The sequence below is a fragment of the Etheostoma cragini genome, chromosome 19 (assembly GCF_013103735.1).
Source record: "Etheostoma cragini isolate CJK2018 chromosome 19, CSU_Ecrag_1.0, whole genome shotgun sequence".
Taxonomy (NCBI): Eukaryota; Metazoa; Chordata; class Actinopteri; order Perciformes; family Percidae; genus Etheostoma; species Etheostoma cragini.
In genome coordinates this window covers 11,808,605-11,820,662 of record NC_048425.1, presented here as the reverse complement: position 1 = coordinate 11,820,662, position 12,058 = coordinate 11,808,605, and the positions used below count along the sequence as shown (strand labels likewise).

General features: G+C 40.9%; 1 protein-coding gene across 2 annotated transcripts in view; it reads right to left on the bottom strand.

The window, feature by feature from the left end:
* Positions 1-11,045, bottom strand: part of kdm6ba (lysine (K)-specific demethylase 6B, a) — a 96,775-nt gene extending 85,730 nt beyond the window's left edge. For both annotated transcript variants that reach the window (XM_034856942.1, XM_034856943.1), the window contains exons 1-3: positions 10,492-11,045; positions 7,443-7,637; positions 6,080-6,120 (exon numbers count right to left, since the gene is read on the bottom strand). The gene's annotated coding sequence lies outside the window, so the exon portion shown is untranslated. The remainder of the gene's footprint in view (positions 1-6,079; positions 6,121-7,442; positions 7,638-10,491) is intronic.
* Between the last annotated feature and the right edge of the window lie 1,013 nt (positions 11,046-12,058).

Sequence of the window (12,058 nt, the reverse complement as noted above, 5' to 3'; positions counted from 1 at the left end):
ACTCATCCAACCATTCAGTGACCCCTCATGGTTATCTGACCAGCATGTGAGAAAGATTTCACACGCAGCACGCTGTGCTCAAAATACTTCCCACACAAACACAACAGACTCATCTAAAAGAAGGAATCTATCAAAGTAATCAAGCCAAGTTAGCCCTCTGAGCTAATGCATGCAAACTAATGTAGCTGAGGGTAATAAAACAAAAACACAGAGGCTCCATAATCTCAACCAGTGTGAACCAACAAGGCCCACACACATTTATTAACTGCAGTGGAACTTACAACAGCTTCACTTCTTCCTTTTCTATCACCATAAAGGTCCAAGCTAAATGCACTCAGAGCATTTTGCTAGGATGCTCGATATGGATCCCAGGCAAACAGCGCCTTCCTTTGCTTTTCACCCTTTCTCTGACTAGGAATGATGGTATTGGCAGTGGTAGAAGAAGTAGGCCTACTTAAACCTGTTTTTGTTTTTTTTACAAGTACAATTATTGATACTCCACCGTACAAGTCCTGCATGTAAATGTTTACTTAAAGTAAAGAGTGAAATACAGGCACAGTGTACTTACATTCACCCTCAACCTGTTTAAGGCGGAGCTTAGTTTGAAATATAATATACACAAAATATACAATGTTTGTCTCTGAGGTAGAGATTCACAGTACGCCAGTACTCTACAGTTAAGTTGCATATTTTGAAAGTGCTTTGGGGGCCTGTAGCAGGAGAGTTAGCCCTCTCCTAGATTTAATGTTGTTCACGGAGATGGAGAACCCGGAAATGAGTAGGAGGAAATGCAACGCTACCAAGACACTCTTGCAATCTTAATACAAAATCCCAATCAACTCGGCCTGCTCAGCATTTATAAGCACACAGCATGATTGGATGTTAATTGTTTAATTGTATTATGCAGTGCACCTGTATAAATGAAACAGGGACATAGGTCCTTGACAACACTTGCACTCGATGTGCAAATCCACAATTCCAGTAAGAGCACGTGAAAATAAAAGGCTTTAAGCTCTAGTATTACATGTGATCTTCTGGATCCCTCTCATTTAGCTCCTGTATTTCACTTTCTCCTCCTCTGCAGCCCGTCTCTCCTCTCTCCCTTTGCTGGCCTCCCACACAAAGGCAGGGGGAGGCAGAGGTGGAAGAGAGGGAGGGGGAGGAAGGCACAAAGGACTGGGAGCAGTGGGTTTGCCCTGGGGAGAGGGAGGGTGAGGGGTGGATGGGGGGTAACAGGGGTTCAAAAGGGGGACCACGGGGTATAGAGGGCTGGGGGGTGGGGAGAAATCTGAGAGTCAGAAAGCCAGAACAAGAGCTGTGGTAGAAAGAAGGGTAGCAATGGTTGGAAGGGAGGGTGCAAGGGTGAGAGAACACAACACAGGACAGCCTATAGCTGCAGTGATTCTTCTTGTTTCCACTTTGAAGGGGGGTAGAAATTTCGTTTGGGAAATGCACATCCTCTATCTACCAATGCCTGTGTAAGCACTTGTGCCACGTCTCCTTTTGAGGCACATAGTGTCCACGCCCTGTGCTCTCCTTGCCACAGCTAAGTTTCTTATTCAGAGCAGCAACAACAACTAAATCTACTTTTTCTTCCCATAACACAACGTATAGGTTAAAGATGGCAATACGCTTGCATTAAAAAAAAAACTGCCTGCAAGAACAATTCCATACAGACATATGTGGACAGGTCAAGTGATAATTTAGGCCGATGTAAGATGTTATCACGTGCTAGGTACCAATTTGTGAATTACTCCACCAGATTAGCAAGAAATCATAGCTTTTATTGTGACTTTAATTGTTAGCATTTGGCTGCAGTTTGTATTGTTTACTAGTAAACCATTTGTGTGCTACTATGAACCTGATTAAACAGTTTCCTCATCCTGTATGTCAGAATATAAAATGAGAAATATTAAGGGACCTAGCAAAATTCAAGTTCTTCACTTATGGAAGAAAATCCTACTAATAAAGGCGTTCCAGGTTTTCATATCAATGCATCACTTACATATCTCCCCACACACACCTTATCCCAGTAACTTGCTTAAATTACCACAAACTTGCACTAATCTTGCCCCATCTAACCTCCCCTAACTGCCTCCAAAACCCTGTGGGGCGGAGAGAAACATATTTTCGATTGCTCTGTAAGTCTGCAGAATTGACAATAAAGTTGAGTTGACTTGAGCGTGGGGACACAGGCCCGTGACAGTTCAATTACGCAGGCCAAACAACAAGCACAGCAGGGGACTGGAGGCATGTTGGGCATCTTCCTCTTTAGCTTTCTCTTTGTTCTCTTTTTCAGTTCCAGTTTTCTTTACATGGACTCAGCATTTCTTCAGCAAGATGATTTTCTCCACCAGCTGTTGTTTAAATACATTAAAAGCCCTTTAATGGCATTAATGGGACTGTAAATAGTTTGAATATAGAGAATGTGGTAATACGCCCTCACAGACCTCCAGGAGGTGGATGATGTCAGCTCCACCTCTCCTCCTTCCTTCCCTATGTCACTCCTCCCTCAATGACACCACTGATGATGACAGAAGAAGAGGGGGAGGACAATGAAGAGGAGTCTCTCCTGCTCCCTCTCTTTCCTGTCCTCCTCCTCACCCACTTCTTCCTGTCGTCCTCTCCTCTGGCATCCTTAGTCAGCTCTCACCACCTCTCTTCCTGAATTTCTCTCTATAGCCTCTTTCAAACCTCTTCTAATTTCAAACAAAAAAGCCATTTCTCTTTCTTTTTATCTCATGCCCTTCAATTCTATAGAAATTTGGTTTTATTCAACATCAAGTAACAGCAGTAGATGGAGAGAGACAACAGTTATTACTATTTATTATTATAACAGTTACTGAAATATCCACAAGACTGAACATAACATTAAATAACTGAATATTAAGAATTTTCTTAAAACTTCACTATATGGTCTGAAAGCACAAATCATTTTTTATGATGCCTCCACAGGGTGAGTGGCACATGTGCATGGCACATGGATGGAGCATTTAGAAGAAAGAAAAGGAGGAGGAGGAGGAGGATGTAGACGAAGCAGATGTGAAAAACAGATGCCAAATCCTAATGTCTTGTACCATAACCTGCACAGAACACTCACAAACTGTCACTTTCTTGTATAAAAGCGGGCGTAATGCTAACTAAACAATGGATATTTAATGTTACCTATGGTATTGGCATTTCTGGGGCCAGTGAAGTGTGAGTCATACTTCAAAGCTTCATTAGCTTTTCACTTTTAACTGCAGTTTAACAGTGAGTGTAATGCCACATCAAATCAGATGTTTTTTATCTTGAAAATCATCATAATTTCATCATTATTTTTTGTATATGACGGCTTTCTATGTCTTCCTTGTTTTTAAAACTAAAGGTGTGGGTTTTGCCTATATCAACATCTGCAGGACAGAATGCTTACTGTTGTCTATGGTCTCCTGCTGCTCTGCAATGCAAAGTTTTGCAGCTGAACATATGTCATTCATCTACCACTGCTAAACCATCTGACAAAACTGGACCCAAGTGCAGCATATGGAATTATTTCACTTACACCCAGCCAACATCAAAACCCTGGTGTAAAGGGTGCTGCCAAGCTCTGCAAGTACGGTGACATCATCTTGGCTTTAGATTTATAATTTGTATAAAATTTGACTTTCTGAAATACTAACACTACAGGGAATGCCACACAAAAAGGACATTATTTGGACTCAAACTTTCAACATTTAAGGTACATAGTAACAACATCCAAGCCTTATGGCACATAGCCAACATTATCTCTGGATCCAAGGCAACGTGAGAGTGTGCACACCTGTCCCGGAGACAGATGTAAGCTGATTGACTGTGCTGTCATGCTGATTAATGCTATCACTCACAGCTATAGCTTTACCAAAAAATGCACAGTAACACTCTCGCAAACATGATAACACACTCAGTCATTCAACATGACAGTCAGTGTAACAGATAATGTAGGATATGCACTAAACAAATGACCACAAGCTGTTTGAGTAAGAGACATGGACCAAATTGGGTTTCCAAAAAGAGTTTCATCCCCAAATCACTGGATTGAATATAAATATGTACCAACTGTCAAACGCAATGCAGGGCTTCTTGTTTATGTGCGTATATTGTACCTGCATTTCAAAACTGTAAAAATAGTATTGGACAAAAGGTTGTAGAGATTTGTCACAAAAGTAAAGACTTAAATGTAACAGTAAGTGTAATGGTAAATATAAGTGTGATGTGAGCTCATCTTGTTCTTTTTCCATCAATCCCTCCTATCTCCCTACTTCCAGAAAGCTTACAGAATGACGGAACTTGTCTGTGTGTCTGTGTGTCTGTGTGTGTGTGTGATGAGAGTGCACATATCTGTCTACAAGCATAATGGTGTCTACTTGGTCTTAAGCAGGATTGTGCGTATATGCGCATGTGCATTTCTGTGTGTAACGGATCTGATTAATGGACAGCTGTAAATGTATGTAATAAAGCTGAGAAAGCTAATTGAAGAAAACCCCAAGTGTTTGAGGCTTGGAGGGGTCCTTGGAGACGCTGGCATTAGACAGTGTGTGTGTGTGTGTGTGTGTGTGTGTGTGTGTGTGTGTGTGTGTTTGTCTTTGAGTTCAAAACAGTGAGTGAGAAAGGTGTGGGGGGGTTTGAGATGTGTGTCAAAATGTTAGAGGACGATGAGCAGAGCTGAAGTTAGGAGTGCATACGTAAGGGTGTTGAATGTGTACAGCTCAATTAAAGTGTGTGTACTGGTCTCTGGCCCCAGTCCCAGTCAGTTTAGTAGCTTTGGTGAACATGGCAACTCCTCTGGCAAAACAGACAAAGACTCATCTCTACAAAAAACGGAGGTGTATTCTAAACATTTAAAACGTTTAGTCAACAAGTTATTAATTTAATCTAACACTGCAGAGGAAGGGATGATATCAATCCAACAGGTTGCACAGAAGCAAATTGACAGCTGGAAACCGATCACATCACAAATTGAAAATATATAACAAATTCAACATTTACTGTTCAAGCAAGCAAAAAGCAGGACAAACAGAAAATAGAAGAAAGCTTTTAGTGTGACTATCAGTAAATGTAGCAAGTAGTAGTTTCAGGCCTCAAAACAAATCATTATCACAATGACTCTGGTTCAATCCGGAGGTAGCCTCTTCACCCCAAACAAACCTTAGGTCTAAAAACTATCAGCCAAAATATCATGGACATTTGTAGACTTAAGTGTGTTAATGGCAAAGAGAGTAGTAACCCTCTCATGGAAAAACACCAGAAGTCCAAGTGTAAGCAGGTGGTTGTCTGAGCTATCTACAACTTTCTCCTTGGAGAAAATTACATATACAATAAAACACCAACGACATAACTTTTACCTCTTCATTTGCTATGTATTGAGAACAGATTCGTCACATGTGAAGAAGGAGCCTGGGGACATGTAAACAGTGGCACTTTGCAGTACCTAAGATTACACAAATATGTTTGTTTTATTTTTTCTAGATAACGGACCAGAATGGACTAATTCATTGACCAAGATTTGGAATTACTTGAGAAAGTGGGGGTGGGAGTAAACTTTTGTTTTGTACGTTTGTTCAAGACATGTAATCGCATTTCCTTGTATTTCTCTGTTCTATGTTGGTAAAAAAACAACAACTATCAGCCAGTATTACAGATAGAACGGTTAAAAACCAATAACCTAATACAACAAAACCGTTGGAATTTCCTTTCTAATTGTTGCAATCGAAGTTTTTGCTGAGGCAGTAGAGGAAGTTGCGATGGAAAAAGTAGAGAAGACAAGCTTCTATAGCGAGCAGCAATTCATATATCTCTTAGTAAAATGCTTCTAAACAGGAAATTGAACTAACCGTATCCGAGCTAGCACATGAACATATTGTACCCATTTGCTGGATCTTTCAATACGATGGAGATATTAAACATTTTACTGTTCTAAAAGAATCTCAGACAAACATATCCACTGGACAGACAAAACAGGAATGGCAGACATCCAAACAAGACTAAACAGTCAAGTCATGCACATCCCCTGTGCACATCCAGCAGGCAGGTCAAAGTCTGGGTAAAAGGTTAAAAGTCTTACCTGGACAGGTGGGTGCTTGCAGCAAAATGCAGATAGATCTCCTGCAGAAAAAAACACAGAATAGAAGTAAACAATGGGTCTGACATGGATCAGTCCAATTAGTGTGCTGTCAGTTGTGGGAAAAGGCCTTTACTGTAGTCAATTGTGATGTCGTTGTGACTATGTAATAGAATACATTGCAGTTTTATTTTTAAAAAATCAATTTGTTTTTTGAGTAAAGTGATATAAGTTAAATTGTTATGTCTTGTAAAACCCACAAAAGTAAACAGAAATGTTACAGTAGTGTTTTTTTGACATTCAGTAAATATAACACCATGGTTAAATGTCCTGTGACGGCCCTTCCCAGTCTGCCGGCCTGTCATGTTCTGCTCCTTTTGTTTTCAGGTGCTCAGAGTGGGCGGGGAGGTGGAGTTGGGAGGGTTGTCTGTACCTGGCCACATGGGCGTGGCCTACAGAAGGCATAAAGGCCTGCCCTTCTGGGAGTCTCACTCTCTTAGCTGGTCCACTGGAGCATCCACCCTTTAGTTCTTTGTTTGGTTTGTTGCACCTTACAACACACTTCACTTCATTCTATTCACTCATCCATGCATGGCTAACACAACTGATGTCTTCTATACTTACACACCCCACTGTTACATTTATGTTGGGTTAAGTTATGTTATTAGGGTATTTAGTTGAATAAACATCTTCGGGTTACATTATCTGTGTGAGACCTCCCTCTTTGTCCAGCCTTGAGCCAGGCGGTAACAGTCCACCCTAAATAACAAATCTTGGCCCTGGACAATTATCGGGCCGTTTTTTGGCATTTTGCAGATTATCTATATCAGTGTTTTAATTGCCTGATAACTGATGAAGTTAATTAATTAAAACATGCATTACTTTTGCTCTACTACAGCTCTGTGTCTGTCCCTCTTCTTTGATTTCACTCCTCACTGAGTCTGACCTAATGTCCCATCAACAACACTGACAATCTGTTACTATGTATGTGTATGTATGTGTATTATGTTGAAAGTTTCTCATTTGTTAAATAATTGCTTAAAGCATTTAAACAATGTTTTGCATTGAAGTTTATAACATTCCAAAATCTTAATTTTGACTTAACAAATTTAATTTTCACTGTTAATGCATTCTAGATATTGGTTATCGTTTTCAACTACTAATAATTAGTATCAGCCTTGAAAAAAACAGTTTTGGCTGATCCCTGTTTTGAAGATACAGAGGTGGATCTTGTTTAATTATATGTGGGTAAATGTGCATTGTTTGCTTTGTCATTAGGATTGTGAGTCTTTGTTTTGTTGATGTGGGAAGTGTACATGATGTAAATAGTTCATACGGGGAGATCTAAACAAACTGTTTACCTTACCACCACTAAGGAATGGCATCAGAATTCTCCATTCCCAGACCATGCAGTCCATCTTGACAGGCTTTAATGGCAATTTAACAATTGCCTATATTTTTGCCTAGAGTATATCAGACGTTTCACTTATGACATCAGTCAGGGGCTGGTGGCTCCTTAAACATTGCCCAACAATGCTTGGCCATGATACTCACTCCTTCTCTGTAAATGAAGAAAATATGTATTAACTTTTTTGATCAGGGATGAAAAAAGCAGTAATCAAGTAGAGGATTATTATCTGACAACACTCATTGACTTGGAGAAGTACTCAGAGTATGTTGGTCACGTACATCTACATGGCCATTTAGGTGATACAACTTGGACCAGAACTGTACTGGATTTGTTGGTTTTATCTACTGGTTAAATTCATACAACTGATCATTAACATATATATAGATACCACAGCCAGCTTCCATCCCTGGACTTTGAGAAATTAATAGCTGTTTCAAAGGTTATACACAGATGCGGGTTGGACTACAAATATGTTGCCATCTAGTGTCATAATGTCTTTCAGAATATACTAATGCAACAAACATCTTTGTATAACTGCATGACAGTGTGAATTTCCCCATTGTGGGATTAACAAAGGATTTTGAATCTTGAATCAATAGACAAGAAATTGGAAAATGGCTCAGAGAATGCCAGGGGATTTAGCCAGCCTAATGTGTGTACTACTGTCCAGTAAACAGGTGTGTGGTTTAGGTGTCCTTAAGAAACACTATGGACTCTATTTTCACGTTGACGAACTGACTGAAGTGGCAGATCCCGCTTTAGACTGTAAATTACAATTACGTACAGTCTATGGTTGAGGCACTGTAAGAGAAGTGCCGCTGTCAATCATACACTGTATCTTTGGTGGCTACATTTCATAGTGGCATGGCAGGAAGCCATTTTATAGAGGAACAGGACACTATTCATGTGGATATTACATAATGGGGAACTGTAACTTTTGAAATGCAATATTGTTTCAGTTCCGGTTTCAAGCAGACAGGGGCATCACTGGTGTATTTAACTTTAAACGCAGCCACTGTGACGTTAACCTTAATACCGGTAATTATTCAAGTAAAACAAGGTCTAATTGAACCTGCAACACAGACCATGTATTCGTTGTTATAAGTAAAATACAACTGTATTGGGTGCACTACACTTTCAAATGTGCCAAGACGTGAATTCAGCCGCTTAGCTAGCTGCCATTGAGGGCCATTCACACCAATTAGCCTACGTACCTGGGCAGAGGCCTTGCTGGGTACAGTAAAAATATTTGCTGTCCTATACGCGTCACAGTTTCTGCATTTCGTGCAAGAAGCAACGGTACAATAAAGATAATTATTTACCCCAAAAAATGTAATTATTTATGTTCCGGGTTTGTTTTTTTTGGCTGCCCGGAGCTGTCCCGCCACTGCCCGCACAATTAGTTTTCCTTTTTGCAGCTGTAGATGCTTGAGTCGCACTGCATTGTGGGACATCAGCAACGCACTCAGAAATGTTTATTTATAATTAATTCTGACATTTACTTAATTGGGCCACCTTTTAATGTGGTAAAGCCTACTCAAACACCTCTTAAATAGTAATTTTAATCATTTCGTAATGGCACCCAAATTGTAATGTCAAAGGTGCTTCGCCTCCCCAGCAAAAATGTTGCACTGACTTGCATCCCTTCCACGTTGCAGAGTTTTAATTCACAAAATGAAAACCTCAACTACCTGCTCCAAATGTTCAGCTGACCCAAAAGTGAGGTGACTGCTGTGTAGGGCCATAACGAGGGTCAGTTATTCATAATGGAATTTTAGTGAAGTGATGTCAATTCTTGTTAACTTTATTCTAATATCCAAACCCAAAGTGTGACAGTGGGTAGAGAAGCCTGGCTGGCCTTTACCTTTAAACACCGCCCGCCACAGACAAACAAGCACCGAATCCCATACAGGTCTAGACAGAATGTCTTCCTAACCCCATAGACTTCTATAAACCACAGACTGCATATTAATATTAACGGTCTATGCTATAAACAGACCTCCTTTTTGCACCCGCACGTGTCGGCCCCTGCTGGAATTCAGATAGAACTTAAGGTATTTCCGCATTTGCAGCACTTCGCCGAACCGGCTGCTCTGTCTACTAATATACAGTCGTACCTACCGTTAATAAGATAAAGTCTAACCCTAACCAAACACTGTCCTGGATCGCCATCTAGTGGCAAAATGTCCGATGTGCTACAAGAACAGCAAAGAGAGGGGTGGAGACCAAAAAGAAATTCAAGAGAAGAAAATTCAAACGCTCTTCCTGGAAATAGTGGGCTACAGAAACCCGCCACAACTTCACCACATGACATTTCAGAAAGAAAATGCGACACTCCTTCCTCCACCACCAGCGAGCCCGCTTTTCACGCAAAAGCCGCTATTCTACGCCTAACTGCACAATATCACGGCCACGCGTTGTCTATCACACCCACGGACACGATCGATCGAGTGTTTGTGCATTTAAACGCGTAATAGAGATCAACGCAAGGCGATTGCGACATCACCAACTCATACCTTCCCGGAAACTATTCCTTTCTTACCGTAAAAACGTGACATCACCAACATACGTTGCATACGAATTTGGACAAAACAGGAATACCGCTGTCGGCAATACAGCAATATTAAACTGCTGCAGTATCGAAACTTATCAACCATATCCGTGTTAAGCTAGTTACCATTAAACTGTATTAGGAATTATACCCTCATAAATCACATTAACCTTCTGTTTTCAGATGCGTTGTGTTTTTGCGCTGCAAAATATATTTACAAGTGTCCTCTCCAGTGATAAGGTTTCTTCTTATAGTGGCTTATGTTTTTGCTGTAGGCTAATGTTGGTCGCGTCCTTTTAAAATGTATAAGCATTGATGGATGAGGCTTCTGTAGGCTAGTTCAGGTTGTTTTCAATGGACTCTTATTTGTTCCCCATTTGCAATTAGGTAACACCGCCTGTACAGCCTCACGTGCCAGCATGCATGCCTGATAGTCATATGTGTTTTGCTTACCTTTCATGTGCAATCCCAATTCTGCTGGGGAGGTGACTGTGACTGTTAAAACAGTGTAATAGTGGAAAATCTGCAAAGCAGTCCATCTTCTTTTCCAGCCACGAATGACGCAGCCCCCTAAAGCCCTCTCCCAAAAACATGAAACCCCATTCAACGTCCATCACGCGTTTAGGTGCAGACGTCGACACGGGGAGCACTGTTACACGGAGATAGATCACAGTCCAGGCTGAAGAAATGTTGATGTGTTCGCCCATGGGCAAGGCATGACGGATAGACTCATCTTTGATCTGGCATCCCTGCACAGTCACATCGCTTTTCTAAATGATTGCACAGCTCGTTTCCTCCTCTGGAAACCATCTGGTTAAAAAATCGCCAGCTTCTGTAACCGCCAAGGCAGCGGGGGTTGCATTGGGCACGGATTCCCTGATCATCCAAAAAACCACTGATATCAATTTCCTAGAGAGGAATGGTCCACCGCGATCAGAGCATACAGTCCTTGAAGAAATTGCGCAGTTTTTATTCCATTGAAACTGTCCCCGTTGGAAGCCTCTTTCCCTTCCTCCTCCTTCTCCTCCCTCCTCTCCTTTTCTCTCTCTTCCCTCATGCAGGTTTATTTTCGGTGGAAGAGTCTTGGACATTAACTGCCCCGCCTCCATAGTGACTGGCAAACACACTGTACAACTTGCCCAAATCCCTTCATTAACTACAATACAATGGAGAACTGGAGCCCGGGTTTTCCCCTTATACCTACTAGGTTCAAGAGTCTATCACTCGGTTGGAGGTAGTTACTGAAGGCGCCAAGAGCCACTTGAGGAATCAAAAGTTGTGCTTTGGAGATGTCTGGTAGACTAGTCTTGTCAGATTCCCGTCATTTCCCAAGAAACTGAAAACTAAGGCAAGAGCATGTTGGGAAATCCAATTAAAGCATAAGGCAAACCCATCATAGCTCCCACACAGCGGTTCAGTTAGCTCCCCAGGGTGCTTGAGGTGTTGTCAAGGGGAAAACAAACTGCAGGTCAATTTTATTTCACATTCAAAAAAGAGATGCTATAATCTGATTAGACATTTTTCCATGCTTATTTTCTAATGTGGCAATGCATCTTATAACAGGAGTCTGCAGGTCTGTAGAGGTATAGTAGTATAGGAGGCCTAGTGATAGTTTTCAAAGTTCTTATAATTAGATGAAAAAGTTTTGATTTGCTCGACACAGATATTTAATACATGTCCATACTTCCTCAAAACAGGAATTTTAGAAGCTGCTGTTTTACAGTTTCTGATAGGAAAAGCAGATGGAAGAATTTGGCTTCAAATGCCCCCAAGAAAGGAATATGTCTGTTGACTGGGAGCATTTGAAAACCTTGGCTCTAAAATAAGCATCCACTGTTAGAACAGAGATACTGCCGCTTGCCAGATTATAAGCAATGCATAGCAGCCACACAACCTGAAATACACAAATCAAATTCAATTGTTTGTCAGGAATGTTAACTACATGCTCACAACAAATATATCTAAATTGTTTCAACACTAGTCCATTACAGCTGCTTTATTAAGCTTTTATACATAAAAA